General features: G+C 35.3%; 1 long non-coding RNA gene across 1 annotated transcript; it reads right to left on the bottom strand.

Moving 5' to 3' along the window:
- Positions 1 to 1575: 1575 nt before the first annotated feature.
- On the bottom strand, positions 1576 to 22848 carry LOC120771586. The gene is made up of 6 exons (XR_005704981.1): positions 22325 to 22848; positions 2486 to 2587; positions 2345 to 2414; positions 2078 to 2263; positions 1849 to 1999; positions 1576 to 1770 (listed from the first exon to the last, which is right to left on the bottom strand). It is a non-coding gene; the product is annotated as an uncharacterized LOC120771586 (long non-coding RNA).
- Positions 22849 to 23299: the final 451 nt, after the last annotated feature.

A 23299-nucleotide genomic window follows, 5' to 3' on the forward strand; every position in this document is an offset into this window, starting at 1 on the left:
TAATATTTGCTGGCCAATATTCAATGATGTACTATAAATATACCATGCATAAATACTTATCTAAGCTTGTTGTAAAGAAACATTGAGATATGCATATAAATGCCCGTATTATTTGCACTGCAGCTTTTTAATTATTTTCATTTTCCTACAAGTGTTTTAAGGCATCTTTGAGAAAATGCTTTTGTACAAAAATATGCAAGGATGTAAAAAAATTCGATGAGACTGTAACGACGTTCAATTTCTTACATTAAGCTACTTTCCTTTTCTTTCTTTAAATTAGTTGTTTGCGTTTAAAACCATAACAACCCAAGTGTCTGTAAAATATGAGTTTTTCGATGTGATCATTTTACTTGCGCTGAAAACTAAACTGTGCTCTAAATACAATAAAAAAGTAAAAAATTAACGTTTTACTTTATTCCTTAGTCGGTTTACCGAAGAGGTATTTCGATAATTCTTGCTGCCAAGAGTACTTGTGCATTTTTCTGGTCTTTAGATCTTTTGACTATAACTTTTTCAATGTTTATCTCGGCATTTAATTCTGTTTTTAGCATTGAGGTTAATACTTGAAATTTCTCAAATTCGGCGAAAGCATATCTATAACCTAAGGAGTACAATATCAGCAGCAATAACAGTTTAAGGACTGCCCTTGCCATATATAAGAAGATTAGGCCAACTGTGTTTGGCAGTCGGCATAATGATACAACAGGTTGTGTACGTGACGTGCGGTAGCATTAGAGGTGAATGTTAGCTGGAATGAATGGCAGAGAGGGATAAATATCAAAATATACGAATGAAATCAAGAAAAGTTTAGTATTGCTACACATAAATGCATAGAAAATTGAAGTATTTGCCAAAAATGTGAGAGTGTAGGAAACCGCAAAAAGAAATCCCTGTCTTACAAATGTGGTTTTCTGGATTTTCGAATTTTGGTGTTTTTCTGTGGTCATGTGCTGTGAGTGCACATAAACTTAACACACATAAATACAATGAAACACATACATATAAACTCACCTTGCTAAATTCAAGCACTTAAACTGAACAATGACATATATATATATATATATATATATATATATATATATATATATATATATATAAGTAATAATCCCTGCAAAAAGTTGGACTACATTATGTACTAGGACAGGACCACGATACTTAGTAACCAACACTAGTTACCGACGTGGTCCAAACATATGGAAAAAATATAGTTACATTAACATTGCGATGTCATTGGACATGACCACATCTGGTCCAACGCTGCATAATATAGGACAACCTACCAAACTACCTCCTTTGGTCCAACATATATTATGCTTACACAAGACCACTGCGTTCTCGACCACCTTCGAAACTACTTCGTCTAGTCCAAAATATATTCTAATTACACTAGACCATGGCACTCTACTTACTATTATTGTGGTCCAAATGGACCACATTTTTGAGCTAAGCAATTCACCTTACTCTATTTCCAATAAAAATTTTTAAACGCTGTTTTTATTATTATTTTTTTTATTAAAAAATTTTTAGTTTACACAAGTATATTAAACTTAAAATATTTTCTTTGGATGCAGCAACTCATTTTTTATAAAAAAATTTTATTTACATATATTACACTTAAATTATTATTAAAAACTTAACTCTATTTTGGGAGAGGTACGTATGTGTAACGCAAAAAAATCAGTTTTTATATTAGGATTTTCCTCTTTTTTACGACCTGAAAAGCCCTCCTCATTTCCGCTTTCGCATTTACTGCTGTTTTTCCAATTGCTTCTGTAATAAATAAAAAAATTATATATATGTACATATATATATTGTTTTGTCGTTAATGAATAATTAAATTGTCCATACTTTTAAGTATGGTATACACCATAGAAAGATCCTTAAAGCTCTTTTTGTTGCCAATTCCATTAGTGTTGTATTCAAGGCAAAATTTACGCGCCAAAACTTTTTCGAAATTTTTTACAACCTCTCCTTGCAACAAGTATTGCACTGCTGAAATCTAATATGTTTAAAATGATTTTGGATTAGGCTCTTGACATAAACAGTTATTTGTATATATAAATTATCGGACTCTTACATAGCAATATCTATTATCATCATTTACATATTTCCGCCTCTAATTTCACGATAACATCATCTGTTTTGATAGGAAATTTGGAAATAGCTCCAACAGTTCCCTTCTCATTTTGAGTTAGATTTTGTAACAAACCGGTATGTTCCGCCAAAATATTAATGATCACTTTGTTTTGTTTTTCAATTAATTCTGGAAAAATAAAAGAATGTGGGTATGTTAATGATATTCCATTTGATTACAATTATGTATATGGATATATATTTAACATACAATTCTGTAATTTTGTCAACAAATAATTTTTGAAGGTTGTTGCACTTATCGCAATCATCATTGAAGCTATCTAAATAATAAAAATTGTCAATGTAAGTAAAAACATAAACAATATAAATTAAAAAACAGTAGTTCACTTACCTAGAAATGATTGGGGTATTCCGGCGTTCATCCGGCGAAGCTTTCCAGCTGTTTCCATTTTTTTCCTTATGAACCAACTCCAAATATTTACATATGTATGTACTCGTAAGTATATGAAAACAAAATTAAAAACGTTAATTAGTGCAGCCATGTAATATTGGTATAAAAAGTAATTGGTCGTTATGTGGCAAACATAACATTTTGCAAGTTATGTTTTCAATTGAAAACATTTAATTTTCAGTTCTGGGTACAGCATCAGCTAAGCATATACCCAAAGCTGAAAAAGAGTCTAAGGGTTCTTTGAAAAAACTAATAGTATTAACATATCGTCTTCCAATTATTACCCCAGAGCCGGGATCCGATTTTTCAAAAGCTTGAATATTTATAATAATAAAAGGGTAGATTAAACAGATATTATTTGGACTAAATCTGCTAAAAAAAATAATGCAGATTGGTATATGCTTTAATATTTGAATTTATTTCTATAAATCCTGTTATTTTAGATTTAACATGAAAGTCAGAATATGTATTTATATTAGTTAGTTGCTTTAAAATTTTAGTAGGTCTTCTAACGTTTTTTTTTAATTTTGTAAATAACATAGTATACATCTTGGCACGATTCCGATTACTTTGGCGGCGTGGTAAAAAAAACAAATTTCCATATAAATGGGGTATGTTCGGATAGGGTAGCTTCTCCAGAGGAGGAATATCCAAAAATAATGTAAAATTAACTAATATTTTTTGAAATATTCACGTTTAAAAATTCAAAAATTTGCACTAAGAAAACATGTTTTTTCTCTATGTTTCTCTAAATTTTTTCACATTTTTCTCTTGTTATATTTAAACATACACTTTAAAGATTGAAATAAGTTCACATTTCACTTTTATTTTGTAATATTTTACCTATATTTATTAATTTAAAAATAACTTAGAACACCCATCGTTGCAAAGGCTAGATTGTTTACAATTATGAGGAAAACGTGCGTTGCCACATCTCAAACACCAAATTTGTAGGATTCTTAACGATTTTTCTTTGTTTGTTCTTTTGCGTGATTCTTTTTTCTATATTAATTATAATAAAAAATACTTTCCAACAGTTTTCAAATTATAATATTGAGTTGTGAAAACGTCTTCCATATACACATGTATATATACATATGTATACATATATACTATACATATGAATGTATATGTATAATATGCGATTTATGTTTAATAAAAATAAATAAGTAAAAATCTACAATAATATTGTAAAATTTATATCATATCGGGGTGACTGAAGTACTTTCGCGTAGTACTGCTTTCTGCGTTGGCGGCCTTCGGCCGCGCTTTAAAAAAATAACCCTGGTCGAGCGAATACCCGGGGTGACTGAAGTACTTTTGCGTAATACTCCTTTCGGCGTTGGCGGCCTTCGGCCGCGCTTTAAAAAAATAACCCTGGTCGAGCGAATACCCGGGGTGACTGAAATACTTTCGCGTAGTACTCCTTTTGCGTTAAAATAAAAAAATATATTGAGTTTCATTATAAAGTGGTTATATTTTTTGGTTATCTTGCACTAATATTCAAACAAAGTTTGAGTTTTCATTATAAAATGGTTAAATATTATTATATAATATTATTATATATTAAGTATATAATATTACATATTTGTTTATTAAATTAAATAAAGAACATATCCATATGAATGGATAGAGGAATTTTTGGGAAAAAGGCATTTCAGCGAATTTCCTTATTATCACATGGCAGCGCTCCATTTCGTCGTAATTTTAGCACACACATGATGTTCACTACGAGTGTAAAATGTAATTTTTAAAATAAAGATTTCTGCGGTAAAAAAACTGTTAAAAGTGTAAAATGTGGATTTATTTAAAAGTTTATAGTTTAAATTAATTAATTTGAAGTGAAAAATGTGAGTAACACACTTTACTTTACTATTAATGCGGTAAAATAGCTTGTTGAAATGCTCGATTTTTGGGAATTTTTGAACTTTAAGGTAGAATATCTCGTAAACTAAGCGTTTGCGGTACCCTATAACCCTATATATTTTTTAATCAGGAGGACTTCCTCTTTCCAACGGTACCTTCAAATCGCGGCGCCAAATTGTGCCTACATCTTCATGCACTTTATCTTTTAGAACTAAAATACCTGTGTAAAGCAAAAATTGTCTGAATTCTGTAGCTTTCCAGTGTGCAACTTCCTCAAAACTTCGAGGTAGACGAACGAATTCCTTTGGAATGTGAATTTTAAGCGATTCCAAATGATCGGATATTTATTTTTTGTTTGCTACATATAGTCGCTTTTCATAACTTAATTTATTTTTTAAAATTCTAACTAAAAACTTTTTTATAACTCCAAGGTCGATTAAATGCATTGGATCTAAAGGTACCTGTGTTATCATTTTTAAATTTACTTTTTCAAATGGTGTTTTAACTGTGCGAAATCCTATTTGGTGATGATCAATGTGTCTTCGGAGATCGAAATCTTCATCACTTACAATTTTTCCAACTTTCGTGGGATACACAAGGGTATTTCTAATTTTTTTTTGCTTCTGCTGTGCACTTTGAGCACCCATGAGCTGATGTGTGACGCGGAATACCACAGGCAAATGCTCTAGCTGGTGCATCACATATTAAAGATCTAATTTTTAATTCATATATTTTACCGCCTAGTTCTAACCCATTTACCCTTAGAATTTGAAACTCATTGACAAAATAGCTCAAAAACTTATCAATATCACTTGGCTTTTGCTTGCCTTTATATATACCCACAGGAAATACCGATATATTTGGAATATTAACTATGCGTATTAAAATTGGTCAAAGTTGAGTTCTTCAACTATTGAATAATGGCAGACCATCAATATTAATATCAAACACAATTTCATTAAATTCTAACACACTACTTTCAATTTTCTTAATTTGATTTTTAAGGCCGAGATGAACATACTCTCCCGGGAGAACATGTTCAATAACCACTTCTTCATTTTTTAAGTCCAATAGAACTGAGGGACTTAACGGTACGTCTAAATTTTCCTCTTTTAAAATAAATAAAAGCTCACGTAAGCTTTTGTGACCGATTCTATTTTTAATCTGCCAAGCTTTAATTTTTTCCCGAAAAGAATTCTTTAATGGAAGCTTTTCCCTAGTGGCATCAGTACTATGAAAAGAATTACAATGCGTAATATTCTCGGTAGCGGCATCGTTTCCCCGAACTCGTACTGATGCCTCATTTTTAACGGCTAATTGTTCTGTATAAAACTCTTTTTTAGTTTTAAAAAGGCGTTTCAAATGCCTCTAATTTAATTTATTATTAAAGTTTTCACACACTATACTCACCAAAATCCTTGAAATTTCTCCAATTATATCGCAGTAAATTTTTCTTCCCATCCATCCAATCCGTCTCACAATTTCAAAATGAGTAAATGTAGGGGTGGGCGATACACAATATATGAATACAACGACTTATCGATACTTTAAACGGATTAAGCGCGCATTGACACACTACGCCTTTTATCGCCCAAACTGTAGGCGAGGGCACGTCGAGGAAAATTTAATTTAATTATAAACTTTTTAAATCTATATACATATATATGTACATCTACATTTATACATACATAAATAAAAATGAATCGTCAAAATGTATGTACGCTCATAACTCAATAACGACTGGACCAATTTGGCCAATTATTTTTCTTAAATGTTCGTTGAAGTTCAAAGATGGTTTTTACGGCGAGAAAAATTCGAATAATTTCCGGAAAACCCCTAAACACAACCCTTTTCTTTTCCCCATACAAACGTTATATAAAAATGAATGTTTGTGTGTTAGTAACACTAAGAGAACGGTTGATGAAATTTTTAAAGGTTGTTTGTTGTGGATCGGGAAAGGTTTAGAAACAAAATACCTTATACTTTTCATGAGGAGAAGTCGGAAAATTGGACAATTCCAGAAAGTAACATTTTCCATACACATTTTTTTCAATTTTTGTTTGTTTTGTTTTTCAATATTTTGATTTGTAAATTATTTGAATCGTTCAATTGCGGTCGCTTGCTTTTTTATTCCGACTATCCAAAGGAAAAATTATTGAAAATTATTCAGTGAAAACTTTATGTGTGCTTCAGACGAAGTGATCAATTACAGATTGAAATTTGTTACGAAGCCACGAAAAGGTCGCGCTAATATTGGTCGGCGTTCTTTTTGCCGTCAGCGTATGGCAGCCCAAGGAAATGCAAGAATTACTCCCAAAATGCGATGACATACGTGCGGAATTATGGATCGCGGTCAATCAGCTAGCGATCGTAACGATATCACAGCACGACTTTTTAAACAGTAGCTGCGATGTTTGATGGTCTTTATCTTGAAGCAACCTATGGTATATATGGTGCTGTTAGATGCTGAATGTATTCTGTTGAGTACACACAGTCATCTTTGGATGCGGATGGTGATTACACCAGATCCTATTGATGAAATCATTTCAGCGGAAATTTCTTATTCAGAGATAGATCCAGAATTATACGAAGTGGTGAAAACCAATATGGTTCATGGACCTTGCGAACCTTACAATCCCACTTTGGTTTGTATGTCTGACAATAAATGCACGAAACACTACTCGTGTGCTTTTCTTTCGGAAACGGAAATGTGAAATGATGGATATTCACTGCATCGGCGCCGCTCACCTGCGACAATGGCATAACATTTAGCATTTAGAGGCGTGAATATCGATGTTAACAACACATCGATGTTGACAACACATGGATCGTACCATATTCACCACTTTTGTCTAATTCACATTCAAAACTGATGTCAATGTTGATTATTGAAGATTGGTGTAATCGATCAAATACGTTTGCAAGTACGTCACCAAAGAAAGCAACATAGCGGTTATTGGCCTTGAACGATATGAGATCAGCAGTATCAAATGGGTCGATATGTGAACTGCAATAGAGCGCTTTGTAGGATATTTACTTTTGCAATTCATGAAAGTTTTCCGACTGTTTTGCGTCTCGCGGTTCAACTTCATTTAAGTCATCGCGTATTGTGAATGGTACAGTGTGTGCAACATTTTGAGAAGCATGCCAGCAGTAGCATTTGCTGGAACATGATAATCACTGGAAACAGACGAAGGACAATGCAATAGTTACTTCGCATGCCACTGAAGTTCGCATAGTTTTCGCGAAGATCATTTCGACATATCAGCCTTCAAATTCGAGTTAATTATGGGATACGAAAAAATTACATTGCCGATGACATTTTACATTGATTCGCTAAGAATTGGAAATGGGCAAATTTCGGTTGATACTTCCAGTGGGTTGATATCAATTTCACTTCCCTTTTGTCAATTCACTTCAACGGAAGATGAACTCATCACGAATGTTTATCCGACCTTTATTATTTAGCGTAACTGCAATTGCTTGAGTGCACGCGCAATTTTAGCTGCCAAAAATACCGATGTTATTCAAAGTCAAATTCCGGGAATTTATCCTATGTTTTTCACGTGGCGTGTTGACGAGTTGGAAACCCATCTTCTCTGTATATTTACGCACCAGAACAGAAATCAAAAAATAATGTTTATTAAGCGGCGCAACATTAAAAAAAATTTAGAAAAATCGACAATAAATCATTTTCGACACAACATAATTTCAACTTTTTTTCATTTCAAAACAAATAATTTCACGCAGGACAACGGCTGCGGGGTCAGCTAGTTAAAAATAAAATTTAATAATTTGGCATTAAATTAACTTTACAAAAATTAAAATGAAATTCTTTGGAAAAATTTAAATTAATTAAAATTTCTTTTCTTAACTAGTGCGACTGTGTCAAATGTCACATCAAAATAATCAGTAGTGTTTAGGATGCCTGTCTTTCTGAAGAACGTAACATGCATTTTTTTCCAAAAGCAGCGCCGCGTTAACGTCTCTGAAAAAATTCTTTCCGACTACCAGGAATTATGTAACACATTATTATCGGCGATGAGAGCTATTCTTATGGCCTGGAAACAGACGTTCATTCAGCCGAATATCTTACCAAAGGTGAGCCGAAGCCAAAAAAACACGTCAAAGCTGGTGAAAACTCAAGGTCATTTTGACAGTTTTCTTCTATTATCGAGGTGTGGTGCACTCCGAATTCATTCCGACCGCCCAAGCTGTCAACGAAGAATACTCCTTTAGTGTTATGTGTCGTTTGCGCGAAGCTAATCGTGAAAAGAGGACGGAATTATGGGCAGACAACTCCGGTTTTTTCACCACGGCAATGCAACGATTTTTCTCCGTGTGACTTCTGGCCAGTTAGCAAAGACAGATCGGTTCGGGAAACTCTATGAATCAGTACGCTCAATGAATACTCTTCCGCAATTTGACTGTTTCGAGAATTGCCAAAAACGTTTGTGCAAGTGTGTTGGAGCCAATGGGTGTTATTTTGAGGGGCGATTTAGACTTTGAAGAATAAATGAAAAATTTTAAATCTATGAAGTCTTACTATTTTTTGCTCATTGAGGTATTTATACTTTATATGGTCTCCGACGACCCTTTTTGAGTGTTACAAACTTCATAGTAAACTTAAAATACCCTATTCAGGGTAAGAACCGTAGAACTCACTAAGGGTAAGAAACTACACCAATATCATTTTAAAAGCAACTACTGTTTGGCTGGTTGTCCCACTTTTCTCTGAAGAAATCAGATATCTGTATCAGAAATTAAAAAATTTAAGTTAACGATGAGAGAACTTTCCTCACTTGCGGGAACTTCTACAGATGACTCCATCTGTTATTTTAGTAAAATATAAATAAGTTCCGTTAAATACAAATAGCTCATAAGCCTCTTCAGTATTTAAACTTAGAAAATGATAAAAAAATTAATAAAATAGGTATAAACTTTACTGTATTTTTTTTATTTTATTCTATATTACTTTCATATTTTATTTCTTAATGTTATTATTTTATTTTATTTATTTTAAATTCAGTTCATTTTTATAGCATTTTGTAGAAAATGTGTTTTACTGTTATAATTTGTTTCACGATGAGCTGTACACGATATACGACGACATTGCCATAGTTCAGCGAATTAAAAGACAGCGGCTACGCTGGCTAGGTCATGTTGTCGAGATGGAGGAAAACACTCCAGCTCCGAAAGTATTCGACGCAGTACCCGTCGGGGGAAGCAGAGGAAGAGAAAGACCTCCACTCCGTTGGAAGGACCAAGTGGAGAAGGACCTGGCTTCGATTGGAATATCCAATTGGCGCCACGTAGCGAAAAGAAGAAACGACTGGCGCGCTGTTGTTAACTCGGCTATAATCGTGTAAGCGGTGTCTACGCCAATTAAGAAGAAGAAGAAGATTTGTTTCACTTCGTTCTACTATATATTATAAATTGAAGGAACTCTACTTCCCTCACCAGCAGAAAACGACTTTGAGGTTTTACTTGAATATTGCTTATATAATGTATTAATTCCTGTATAACTATTTTCTCAAATTTTAAAACAAAGCAACCTAACAGCTTCGTTCATGACACAGTCGCAACAAAAACAACAACTTCAAATAAATTAAGTTCTTCAAATAGCCCTAGGCATTTCCTTTGCTTTGCTAATGAGCTTAACTTAACGCAACTCAATACAGGCGTTAGCCGAGTTTAATATATACACGCGCATATAAAAGTGTAAACACAATGGCTACGACAGACTGCAAACTACATCTGTCAAATATTAAAATGCACACGTTCTTATGGGCAGTGTTATTTTCACAGCTGCACGATTACACGACTGCAGGCCGACAGTTGTCGTTCTCGCTAACTTCAATATCCTCCTATTTTTGCCAACGACAGTACGACGACAGTAGAGTTGACAGTAGAATGGAAGATAGAAAGAGGAGGTAGAGTGGTGATGCGACTAATATGTAAAATGTAAAATTATTCACGGCTCTAACAAACTTGACGTTATTTTACAAATAAAAGCATAAAATAGCTATATTATAGCTCTATTATATCATTTGTAATAACAAGTGATAATTTAAAGCAAAAATATTTACCTATTTACTTATTTTTTGGATAAAAATTTCACTTTGAACAAAATATTAAAATTTCATTGAAGTGAAAGGTATTAGTATGGCCACAACGAAATTGTGTACATGGAAAATGGACAACTGCGTTGTTTTGTGTACATGCCGGCCACATTGTGTTGTTGTTGCTTCTCAAAATGTACATGTAGTAAGATGAACAACGACGTTTTCAGTTCACTGTCGTGCCGCTGCAGTCTGTCGTAGCCATTGTGTTTACACTTTAACTCTTAACGGCGACCGTTCGAACCAGCCATTCGCTTAACTCTACATTTGTTTATTTACAAATGACCGAAGTGGAAATCACATAAGTCAATTTCCATTTCATCAATATTATTAATTTCCAACACACAGTGAAAAGGATAGCAAAATTATGAAAATATACGTACCACTTCTTACCACATGAGCAATGAAATATGAAGAAAAATAGAACTCACAAAAAACAACAACAAATTCGCTTTAAATTATAATGAAGTTGTTTGGAGTGTTAGAAATGAGCGTAAAGAGAAAGTGCAAGTACTCGACCAGGTTGACCGGTAAGGATATAAAGCAAAGGCAATGCAGGAAGTGACAGCGCTCGGTTAAGGCAGGAAAAAACAGACAGTACATATACAGCAAGCCCAATTAAAACCAAACACTAAAAATAGAGGAAAACGCAATTTAAACTTTCACTTTGCGGTAACTAAAAAGTTCAAAATTTTTTGCCCTACGTGAACAGAAGGAAAGACATAGTGTGGCAGCACTAGTCTGTATGAGTCATAAGATATGAGGCTAACGCAAGGGTTACAATAAAGGATAAAGCGGTATACAAGTGGGGGGCCAATGGATGTTGTCGTTGTGATCCGCACAAAACGGAGATAACGACGAAGAAGTTTTGACGAACAAAGAGGAGCATAAAAATTACAAACTGTATTCCACACCCCAGTTCCGACAGTGCGATTCCGGTTTTCTTGAGCTTCCAACATTTTGCATTTATTTGCGCTTTCCCTTTGACTTTATTATTTTTTTTTTATATTACTTTTATTACTTTCGCAACTGCAAACAACACTTCCTGCCAAAGTGCGTGAACGTGGCCAACACGTTTGCATTTTATCGCTGCCTGGCTTGTAATTGCAATTTTTTTTGCGCTTGTAATTGTTGTTGCGTTTTGTAGGAAAAACTTTTCCCGTTGCGTGTTTCAGCCCTACCTCTTCGCTAGGTTGATTGCCGCATTTAAATGCAACCTCTTATCAGCCAACCAAGCGGATGAAAGATAATGCTTTGAGGTCCGAGTAAGCAATATACGGCCGGAGTCTTTTGTTCGAGTATGCACTGCTGGCGAATAATTGCTTATAAGAACACAATTTTAGCACGGAATTAGGCATTTGACAGCTTAAATGCAATCCTTGTTAAAGAAGAAGTTAAGCATTCTTTGATTTAATTTGTCTACCGTGAACAGGATTTATTATGTTTGGCATGAAGTTTGTAATACACAGAAGGAAACGTCGGACACTATGGTATGAAAATGATCAGCGTGATGATATATGTAGACTTAGCCATTTCCTTCTGTAAGGTTGTATATGTATACGCAACTAGTCGCTCAGTTCTGGAGATATCGCTCTAAAATATTACACACATTCTTTGCTCCCTAATAAGCTGCTTATGTGTCGGCATCACCGTTAACGGATCACTATAGCATATAGCTGTAGCTGTCATACAAACTGAACAATCAAAATGAAGTGCTTGTAACGAAAACTTTCTTATTTGACAATACTGCAAATCCAACGCTAATACATCCGATAATTTTTAAGATCAGACCATTATAGCATATATGGTAGCTGTCATTCAAACTGATGTATCAAAATCTAGATATACTCGTGGATCGTTTTTGTTTATATAAAAGCGGTCAAGAGGCAGAATTTTCTAGCGAACACCTATTAAATTCTTAACTATAAATATTGATTGGGATAGCAACAGATGTTTAGTTGTCGATCAAGCCATACACATTTTGTAAGCACTCACACCATGATGAGCTTACGAAATTTTTGGACCGAATTCGCATTAGATATATAAGTATTCATTATTCAAACCTCTTCCTGTTTTAAAACGAACCAGTACAATTGTAGGAAAAACTAATTGGGCTGTGTAAACTGACGTTGAGCAATACCACAAGCTCCGTCGGGATGGGGAAGAACCTCTCCGACAAGTTGGAAAGACCAGGTGGAGAACTGAGAGAACTAATTGCAATAAATAAATTAATATGAAAAGCAATGTTGTAAATGGTTTCTTTGTTATTGCAGCTGCGTTGTTATTGCCATTGCAGCTATGGCTGGTGGTAATGCAAGTTTTTGCAATTTCTCATGTGGTTGTTGGACTACGAAGTATTACCGGACGCATAACAGCCGCAAATGTCCTGTCGCCAACTGCCAACCTGAAGTCTCCACTAAAAGAACCATGCGACGAGCAGGACGAACAACCCATGTGACTAACCAACGGAGATGGGGTGAGAAAGCCAACTTGTCAACCGGTTCGGACAGCTCGCCCGTTGACTGTGTTGCTTGCTGCCTTGCCGCACCGCATCAAGGAAATGCTCTTCATCCTGCTCTCATTTCGTGCTCTGAGTGCTGCATTTCATGGCAGCGACTTTTTTAAGTTGCTAAAATTTGTAGACTTGTTAAATGTTTTTATTTATTTTCCAATTTTTTGTCTGCTTCGACGGTTACTTTTTTATTTTTCAGTCTTGCTGCGGCTGCGTTTTACGCTTAACAGCCCGACATCAAAGACAGTAAATAAGTCACAGCTTCTCCGTACCGTCATAACCTCAGTCTAACGACTGTATCCGCGCTCTGCTCGCTTTTCTTTCATCTAAGTCGGTCCCATCGACGTGCCGCCCACTTAGACGTAACCCTTGTAATGTTGCAAATTTTTTTGCGACTTTACTTGTCGACCGCGCCCCTCATTTATCTGAACTAACCGAACCGAAAATGAAATTCTCATACGCAGCTGCTACTTTGAATAAAACTTTTTTGTTTGATATTTGATTCGTTCTTTTGTATTGCTCTTTTCTCCTTAGTTTGTCCGCTTTTCTCCTCTAAACTTTGCTCCTCTCACCCTTTTACATTACTCTACTTATATTTAAGTGTGCGTTTCACTTGGAATAAAACTACTTTCAACTCTTTCCTCACGTACTAATGTCGAATTTTGTCACACTTGGTCATTCGAAATGGAAATTTTAAATTGTTCGAAGCGAGCCTTCTAAGCGCAATGTTCAGTAACAGTATCAAATTAAATGTTATAAGTTCCTCGTTCTAGAAGATTAAACTTTTTATGATATTATTAATCATTTGCAAATGCTATCATAATTATATACTTGTATATTGAGTTGATCCATAGTCTTGGGGTATTCTCTGCAATAATACCTTCGTTCTAATATTTCGGAAAGGACTAAATCTTCTAAGCGTTCTTACATACGTTATCTCCGCCACATGAATTCAACACAGTTTTTTTTTCAGTCTTATCGAATATTTTTAACGAAATATACTTACATATATTGCTGTGAGCAAAAAATAATAATGCTTGGTTTTTACTAGGGCAAAATAATTGACTTCAAAAACTGCCTCAATGAGCAGCTGTTCATCTGGTGCGTCAAATTCGTTTTCATTTCAACATCAGTTCTAAACCTGTCGTTAAGTTTTGGTGTCAGATGATTGACAACCCGTTTTCACTATAGATGGCAATTGTGAGAAGACAATTTCACCAGCTGTTATATTAAAAATATAATTCATTTTAGAAAAGTGCGTGAAAAACAAAAAAATTATAAATATAAAAAATTTGCTATTGCAACTGCGGCGCTATGTCTTATAACAACATTAAAAGCATTGAAAAAAGAGGACTAATCAAAGAAAGCCAAAGCAGTTAAGGTTAAGGATAAGACCAAGCTTAAATAAGAGTTCTGGCAGTGGATTTTACATCACACTTAGATTTAAGCCGATTTCCCAGAACCAAAAGTAATTGAAAAACTTCCTGAGGACGACTCTGGAAGACTTCGACTTTTTAGTTGGGCGCCTTACAACATAATTATAATATATAGGGTAGTCGAAAAAGTATCTTCGCATTTCTAATCAAACTTCAACTTATTTTGTTTTTAATATAATGAATGGCTTTTTGCTATTTTTCCGCTAGAGACATTATTTCATCAGTGTAAAACTTTTCTGGTTTCTCGGCGAAAAACTGCGACAAGTATATTTCACAGGCCTCTCTTGAAGCTAACTTTACTCCATTAAGGGAGTTCTGCATTGATCGAAACAAATGGTATTCCGATGGTGCAACGTCAGGGTTGTTTGGTGAATGATCACAGATATGTTTGGTCTAGCGGTGTTCTTATGGAAGACGAAGCCCTTCCTGTTGATCAGTTCTGGCCGTTTCTTTTCGATTGCTTGCTTTAATCTCATTAGTTTTTGACAGTAAAATATATAGTCAATATTTCGACCAGGCTGGAGCAGATCATAGTGGATGATTCCTTTCCAATCCCACCAAACACTCGGCATAACTTTTCGAGACGTCAATCCCGGCTTTGCGACCATTTGCTTCACCACGCTTGGACGTATTTGATCTACTTTCGCCTCCTGTTACTATTCGCTTCAAAAATTGTTCGATTTCATTTCGTTTCAGCAAAGAATCGCAGATGTTAATTCGGTCCACTAAATTTTTCACATACAAATCATGTGGTACCCGCACATCGAGCTTCTTTTTGTGGCCAGCCTTTTTATATGGTTCAAAATCGTTTGATAATGAATCTAAAGTTCGTTAGCGATGTCATGGCTGTTTACGTGACGGTCCTGGTCAATCTTTTCCATAATTTCATCGACTTTTTCAACGATAGGTCGACCAGAGCGAGGTGCACCTTTCACTTCGAAATTTCCAGAATGGAAGCGAGCGAACCATTTTTGTGCTACACGAACTGATACAGCATCGGAGATATACCACTGCAACGACATCTATTATTAAAATACGAAAATAGTTTTTTGACTCTCTAATATTTATAAAAGAAATTCATGATTCCGTGAAGCGATCTCGGTTGGTAAAAGACTGATGGCAACACTACGCTATTTGGCCACAGGCCATAACTTCTCGAGCCAAATGAGTATTTTCGAAAATCTACCATTTGTCATATAGTGCGTAAGACGTGTGATGCAATTTTTGAAGCTTTAAGAAATTAGTTTTAAAAGAAAATATTCAGGTATACATATTCGTGCATAAGTGAAATAATAAAAACTGTATTATGATAAGGTTCCGAACATCCAAGAAGAATAAATAAATGTGTACGAACGTTTTTACCAGCGATGGAATTTCTCTTATTGCTCGGCTCTGGAGTATTGGATGGAAAACACATAGCGATTCAGGCGCCTGTCAACTGCGGTTCCGAGTGTTTCAACTACAAGAAAAACAATATCATTATTCTGATAGCTATGGTTGATGCCGACTATAAATTTTTGTTTGTAGAAGTTGGAGCTTATGGTCGCGAATCTGATGGAGGTTGTTGGAAAGTAAAACTACTGGAAAACAATACAATTTAAATAAATTAAAATATCTTGTTTTTTAACATATTCAGATGTGCTCTTTCGATGGCCCTTTACCCTTTAAAAACGTACTTAATGAAACCATTCAGCTTCCGCAATGAAATGATGTCGTACAATAAATTTAATTATAGACTATCCAGAGCAAGAAATGTGGTGGAAAATGTTTATTGTGTTTTCGGATCGTCACGTTACAGGCGACAGTTATTGTCTTCGCGATTTGTATATTACATTATTTAGGCAAAGACACAAAAGGTATTACTGATCCGGGTAATTGAAGTTTTATGAAGTAGGTCATGATTCCTAATGGAGAGGTTGAATGGAAATATAATAGGACAATATTACGTGTTACGTGTTTGTAGGCTCTTTCTCTTTTACAAGAATGTAATTCCATAATTTAAGTGATTTTGTAAGTAGAAAATATTTTCATGGTCTTGTTTTAAAAATTTCTTCAATTTAGATGAAACGAAAGTATTATCAAATTGAATTCAATGTACATATTTTTATATAATGCATATCTTATACAAAAAATGTAAATATAAATATACAAATAGTAATATTTTTTACAATTTATCATGCATTATGTATACACTGACATTTATTAGATTTGAAGTGGAATTCGTTTCAGCACGCAAAGTCGGCTCTAGAAACTTCAAATATACATATATAGAGCGGGCTCATCGTGGGCGTTTTTCCAGCACCTTGTTCAGTTTTTGTGTAACTTATACTATTAAAGGCCGTCTGGAATAAATGTTTGTTAAATAATTTTTTTTGTAATACTTTATACGAACTTACGCGTAAAAAGCAGCAATAATTGTTCTGAAAAAAACAACAAAAATAAATAAATTATAACCTCAAAAACTATATAAATAACAAGTAAGGAAGGGCTAAGTTCGGGTGCCACCGAACATTTTATACTCTCGCATGATAAAGTGATAATAATTTACATATTTTTTTTTATTTTGCTGTAAAATTAATTAGATTAGATCAATTTGTGTACTTTGAGTATTGAATTGTATTTTCATTTCCTAATGTACATATATATTATACAGAGAAGGCGTCAGATGGAATTCAAAATAGCGTTATATTGCAAGAAGGCCGATTTCACCGATATTTCGTACATGTCATCAGGGTGTTAAGAAAATATTATATACCGAATTTCATTGAAATCGGTCGAGTAGCTCCTGAGATATGGTTTTTGGTCCATAAGTGGGCGACGCCATGCCCATTTTCAATTTTTAAAAAAAGCCTGGGTGCAGCTTCCTTCTGCTATTTCTTCCGTGAAATTTAGTCTATCTGACGTTTTTTGTTAGTCGGTTAACGCACTTTTAGTGATTTTCAACATAACCTTTGTATGGGAGGTGGGCGTGGTTATTATCCGATTTCCTCCATTTTTGAACTGTATATGGAAATGCCTGCAGAAAACGACTCTATAGAGTTTGGTTGACATAGCTGTAGTAGCTTCCGAGATATGTACAAAAAACATAGCAGGGGGCCAAATATGCCCTCCCTAATGCGATCCTTTGTGCCAAATTTCACTTTAATATCTTAATTTATGGCTTAGTTATGACACTTTATAGGTATTCGGTTTTCGCCATTTTGTGGGCGTGGCAGTGGGCCGATTTTGCCCATCTTCGAACTTAACCTTCTTATGGAGCTAAGAAATACGTGTACCGAGTTTCATCATGATATCTCAATTTTTACTCAAGTTACAGCTTGCACGGACGGACGGACGGACAGACAGACATCCGGATTTCAACTCTACTCGTCACCCTGATCACTTTGGTATATATAACCCTATATCGGACTCTTTTAGTTTTAGGACTTACAAACAACCGTTATGTGAACAAAACTATAATACTCTCCTTAGCAACTTGTTGCGAGAGTATATAAATGAATCCCCAAAATGTATGTACGCTCATAACTCAATAACGCCTGGACCAATTTGGCCAATTCTTTTTCTTGAATGTTCGTTGAAGTTCAAAGATGGTTTTTACGGCGAGAAAAATTCGAATAATTTCCGGAAAACCCCTAAAAACAGCTTTTTTCTTTTCCCCATACAAACGTTACATACATACATATATAAACATGAATGTTTGTTTGTTAGTAACACTAAGAGAATGAGAGAAGAGAAGGATCGGGAAAGGTTTAGAAACAAATACCTTATACTTTTCATGAGGAGAAGTCGGAAAATTGGACAATTCCAAAAAGTAACATTTTTCATACACATTTTTTTCAATTTTTGTTTATTTTGATTTTCAATATTTTGATTTGTAAATTATTTCAATCGTTCAATTGCGGTCGCTTGCTTTTTTATTCCGGCTATCCAAAGGAAAAATGATTGAAAATTATTCAGTGAAAACTTTATGTGTGTTTCAGACGAAGTGATCAATTACTGATTGAAATTTATTACGAAGCCACGAAGAGGTCGCGCTAATATTTGTCGGCGTTCTGTTTGCCATCAACGTATGGCAGCCCAAGGAAAGGCAAGAAGTAATCCCAAAATGCGATGACATACGTGCGGAATTATGGATCGCGGTCAATCAGCTAGCGATCGTAACGATATCACGGCACGACTTTTTAAACAATAGCTGCGATGTTTGATGGTCTTTATCTTGAAGCAACCTATGGTATATATGGTGCTGTTAGATGCTGAATGTATTCTGTTGAGTACACACAGTCATCTTTGGATGCGGATGGTGATTACACCAGATCCTATTGATGAAATCATTTCAGCGGAAATTCCTGATTCAGAGATAGATCCAGAATTATACGAAGTGGTGAAAACCAATATGGTTCATGGACTTTGGGAACGTTACAATCCCACTTTGGTTTGTATGTCTGACAATAAATGCTCGAAACACTACTCGTGTGCTTTTCTTTCGGAAACGGAAATGGGAAATGATGGATATTCACTGTATCGGCGTCGCTCACCAGACGAAAATGGCGGAACATTTAGTGTTTAATTGGCTTAGACATTGAAACGCGATTATAGCGGCGTCGTTTCTTTTTCGCGTGGCGCCACCAGACGACTTCCAATGGCTTCCTCTTCCTCTGCCTCCCAGGGGTGTACTGTGTCGAACATTTAGGACAACATGACCTAGCCAGCGTAGCCGTGTTTAGAGGCGTGAATATCGACGTTAACAAGACATCAAAGTTGAAAACATATGGATCGTACCATATTCGCCACTTTTGTCTAATTCACATTCAAAACTCATGTCAATGTTGAATATTGTAGATTGGTGAAATCGATGAAATACGTTTGCAAGTACGTCACCAAAGAAAGCAACATAGCGGTTATTGGCCTTGAACAATATGAGATCTACAGTATCAAATGGGTCGTTATGTGAACCGCAATAAAGCGCTTTGTAGGATGTTTACTTTTGCAATTCATGAAAGTTTTCCGACTGTTTTGCGTCTCGCGGTTCAACTTCATTTAAGTCATCGCGTATTGTGAATGGTACAGTGTGTGCAACATTTTGAGAAGCATGCCAGCAGTTGCATTTGCTGGAACATGATAATCACTGGGAACAGACGAAGTACAATGCAATAGTTACTTCGCATGCCACTGAAGTTCGCATAGTTTTCGCGAAGATCATTTCGACATATCAGCCTTCAAATTCGCGTTAATTATGGGATACGAAAAAATAACATTGCCGATGACATTTTACATTGTATTCGCTAAGAATTGGAAATGGGAAAATTTCGGTTGATACTTCCAGTGGTTTGATATCAATTTCACATCCCTTTTGTCAATTCACTTCAACGGAAGATGAACTCATCACGAATGTTTATCCGCACATTGGCAAAATTATCGTAACTGCAATTGCTTGAGTGCACGCGCAATTTTAGTTGCCAAAAATACCGATGTTAATGACTTAAACTGGAAGATTCAAAGTCAAATTCTGGGAGGTTTGCGCTCATATAAATCGATCGATCGTCTTGACAAGGAAGACGAAACCGTAAATTATCCAGTGGAATTTCCAAATTCTTTGGAGAGCCTTGGTATGCCACCGCATCATTTGTGTCTCAAAGTTGGATCTGTCATTATTACGTTTCACAATCTTCATGCGCCGAAACTGTGTGATGGAACCCGACTGATTATGACGCAGTTATCGAATACTTGGGACAGCCATTTCATTTCAAACGTATTCAATTTCCAGGGAAAATTGGCCAGATATATGCGGCGTGTTGACGAGTTGGAAACCCATCTTCTTTGTATATTTATGCACCAGAAGAGAAATTAAAAAAATTATGTTTATTAAGCTGCGCTACATTAAAAAAATGTAGAAAAATCGAAAATAAATCATTTTCGACACAATATAATTTCAACTTTTTTTCATTTCAAAGCATATAATTTCACGCAGGACAACGGCTGCGGGGTCAGCTAGTATAATATAAACCTTACCTCGAAATCGTCAAAACACTTTTTGAAATTTGAATGTCTAATGATGCCACAAATCGAGGTTTAATTGTTTTCATATGGTTGTCATTTTATATGACCGTGATTTGTCAAATGTGCCAGCAAACGTAATTGACACCATTTGACTATCCGTTTTCATTATTTTGACAACATTTCACGTCAAATATGACCTAATGAAAACCAGAAAAAAAGGAAACCGGAAGGATAGATGAAAACCATCATCAAGATCATTTATGCCCAACAAAGCACAGCCACGTTAACGTCTGTGAAACAATGCTCTCCGACTATCAGGATGGCCTAAAACGCATTATTACTGGCGATGAGTCTTGAATCTATTCTTACAACCGGTATACAGACGATCAATCGGCCGAATATCGTGGCAAAGGTAAACCACGTCAAAACAAGACAAAAATCAATGTTATGTTGACAGTTTTCTTCGAGGTGGTGCATTCTGAATTCCTCCTGATTGGCTAAACTGTCAACAAAAAATACTATGCTTTACGTCATTTGCGTGAAGCTATTCGTAAAAAGAGGCCGGAAAAGTGTGCCGACAACTCTTGCTTTCTGCACCACGACATTGCACCGTAACATACTGCATTAATTCTTCATGAAGTTTTAACCAAATTGTCAACCAGTATCTTGTCGCCAGCACCATATTGACCTGAATTAGCTCCGTGTGACTTCTGACAATTCAGCAAACTCAAAAGACCGCCCCGGGGAAAGCGTTTTGAGTCAATTGAAGACATTAATTGTGAATCGCTACGCGCATAGAAGAGTATTGGAGCCAAGCGGGATTATATTGTGGGAAACGACATAGATTTTGAAGAATAAATTAAGAATTTTAACATTATGAACAAAGTACCCTGGTCGAGCCAATACCCGTGGTGACTAAAGTACTTTCGCGTAATACTCCTTTCTACGTTGGCGGCCTTCGGGTGTTTATACTCATTTATTATAGGCAATTTTAATTTGAAATATAATCTACTATATGCAATTGTTTTAATTATTAAAACTGAAATTGCTAAATAAAGAAAAAGGAATTTCAGCGAAATGCTTTATGATCATATGGAAGCATTCTATTTCCTCATAATTCTTAGCGTGAAGTGAAAAATGTGCGTAAAGTTTGTTAAATGTAATGAAATAGCTTATTGAAATGTTGGAATTTTTTAACTTTAGGTCGAATAATCTAAGCGTTTGCGGTACCTATAATCTGGTATATTTTTTTAATCATCAAGATTTCCTCTTACCAACGGTACCTTCAGATCGCGGCGCCAAAGAAATCTGAATTTTGCCTAGTTAATTAATTACTTAGAAAATTATTAAACGAAATTATACTTATATAAAAAATATATAACTTTTTTATAAGTTTGTTTAATATGTTTTATGTTATTTACAACAATAATTTATTTTTCTTTTGCAACGCTGCACTATTACTTATTTTCAACTCCTTTATACCGTTAATTCATTCCATAAAATAAATCTGGTGCTTCAGACTTATTTTGTCACTTCATCAGCAGAATGCAACTTGACATGCAAAGCGGTAGGATAGCCATGCACTAAGGAGGATGTAAAGTCTTTTAACCCTAAAATATTGAATTATCACAATAATAACGATTTATACTACTTTTTTTTCCAAATTATTAATTTTTTTGTTTGCTTTACTATGTACAAATTCACGTTTGCACTTTACATGCCAGGAGGGAACAGAGGTATCAAATAACATTTCTGCACACCTGACAACAAAACGACCTACTTTATATAAGCAGAAAATTATATTTTATTGCTTGCTACTAGAAAAAATAACAATATATTCACCCACCATTACACAGCTTAAATCACTGGCAGAATATTTGTGTACTACCAAGTAAGCACAGAAAAGCCGTTTCAACGACTAACGACACTCGTTGTCGGCTGCGCCACACACACAATACAAACGCTAGTTAAGGACAGATTGAATCGCGCAACACAACCAGCTCTGCCAACAAAACACGGCATATCAAGTGAGTTTGTCACTTAGTTTTTTTCTGAATTTGCCTTTAAAACTTTAGCTTTTTCTATTCAAAAGAAATCAGCGTTGCAATCATTGAAACGAAAATTGCATTAAGAGTTTGTAATTGCCGGCTGTGTAGCCGTTAGCTGAACGCGTCCAACCGCCAAGGAAAACAAAACCGGCAACCGACAAATGCACCCACGTGTCCTTGCCACACAACAACGACTAGACGCGTATGCATGCCTGTCCTGCTGCAACAGAAAGGCCACAAGCTCTGCTTTTAATCAAAAATTTTACGAAAAGCCCAAGAATTACACGCGTAATCCATTACTCACTTGTGTCCGTATTTTACCGTAGACGCTTTAACGCAAACTAAATTATGCCTTCGTATAACAGTTGTTTAAATAGAAAGTGCAGCAAGCGCCAGCTGGGCCATTGGAATTTCGCGGCTAGCGGTTAAACTTACCATATCTTGCTTATGCAAAACGTTGTTATAATGAAGGCTGGAGCAACTGTTGATTTGCTGAGCACAAGGCTTCTCAATAAGACGCTCGTTGAGAGCTTTCAATTTATACCGTCAAGGTTCTCTAATCTAAATAGCCTGGAAGTGTGTTAGTGCCAGTAAGCTCTCGTGGGTTTTCAAACAGCTGAATTTGCAGTGAGAAATCAAGTGTTGATTTGCTGAGTGCAAGGCTTCTCAATAAGACGCTCGTTGAGAGTTTTCAATTTATACCGTTAAGGTCCTCTATCCTAAATAGCCAGGAAATGTACGAGTGCCAATAAGCTCTCGTGAGTTTTCAAACA

This window comes from Bactrocera tryoni, chromosome 3 (assembly GCF_016617805.1).
Source record: "Bactrocera tryoni isolate S06 chromosome 3, CSIRO_BtryS06_freeze2, whole genome shotgun sequence".
In the NCBI taxonomy this organism is placed as follows: domain Eukaryota; kingdom Metazoa; phylum Arthropoda; class Insecta; order Diptera; family Tephritidae; genus Bactrocera; species Bactrocera tryoni.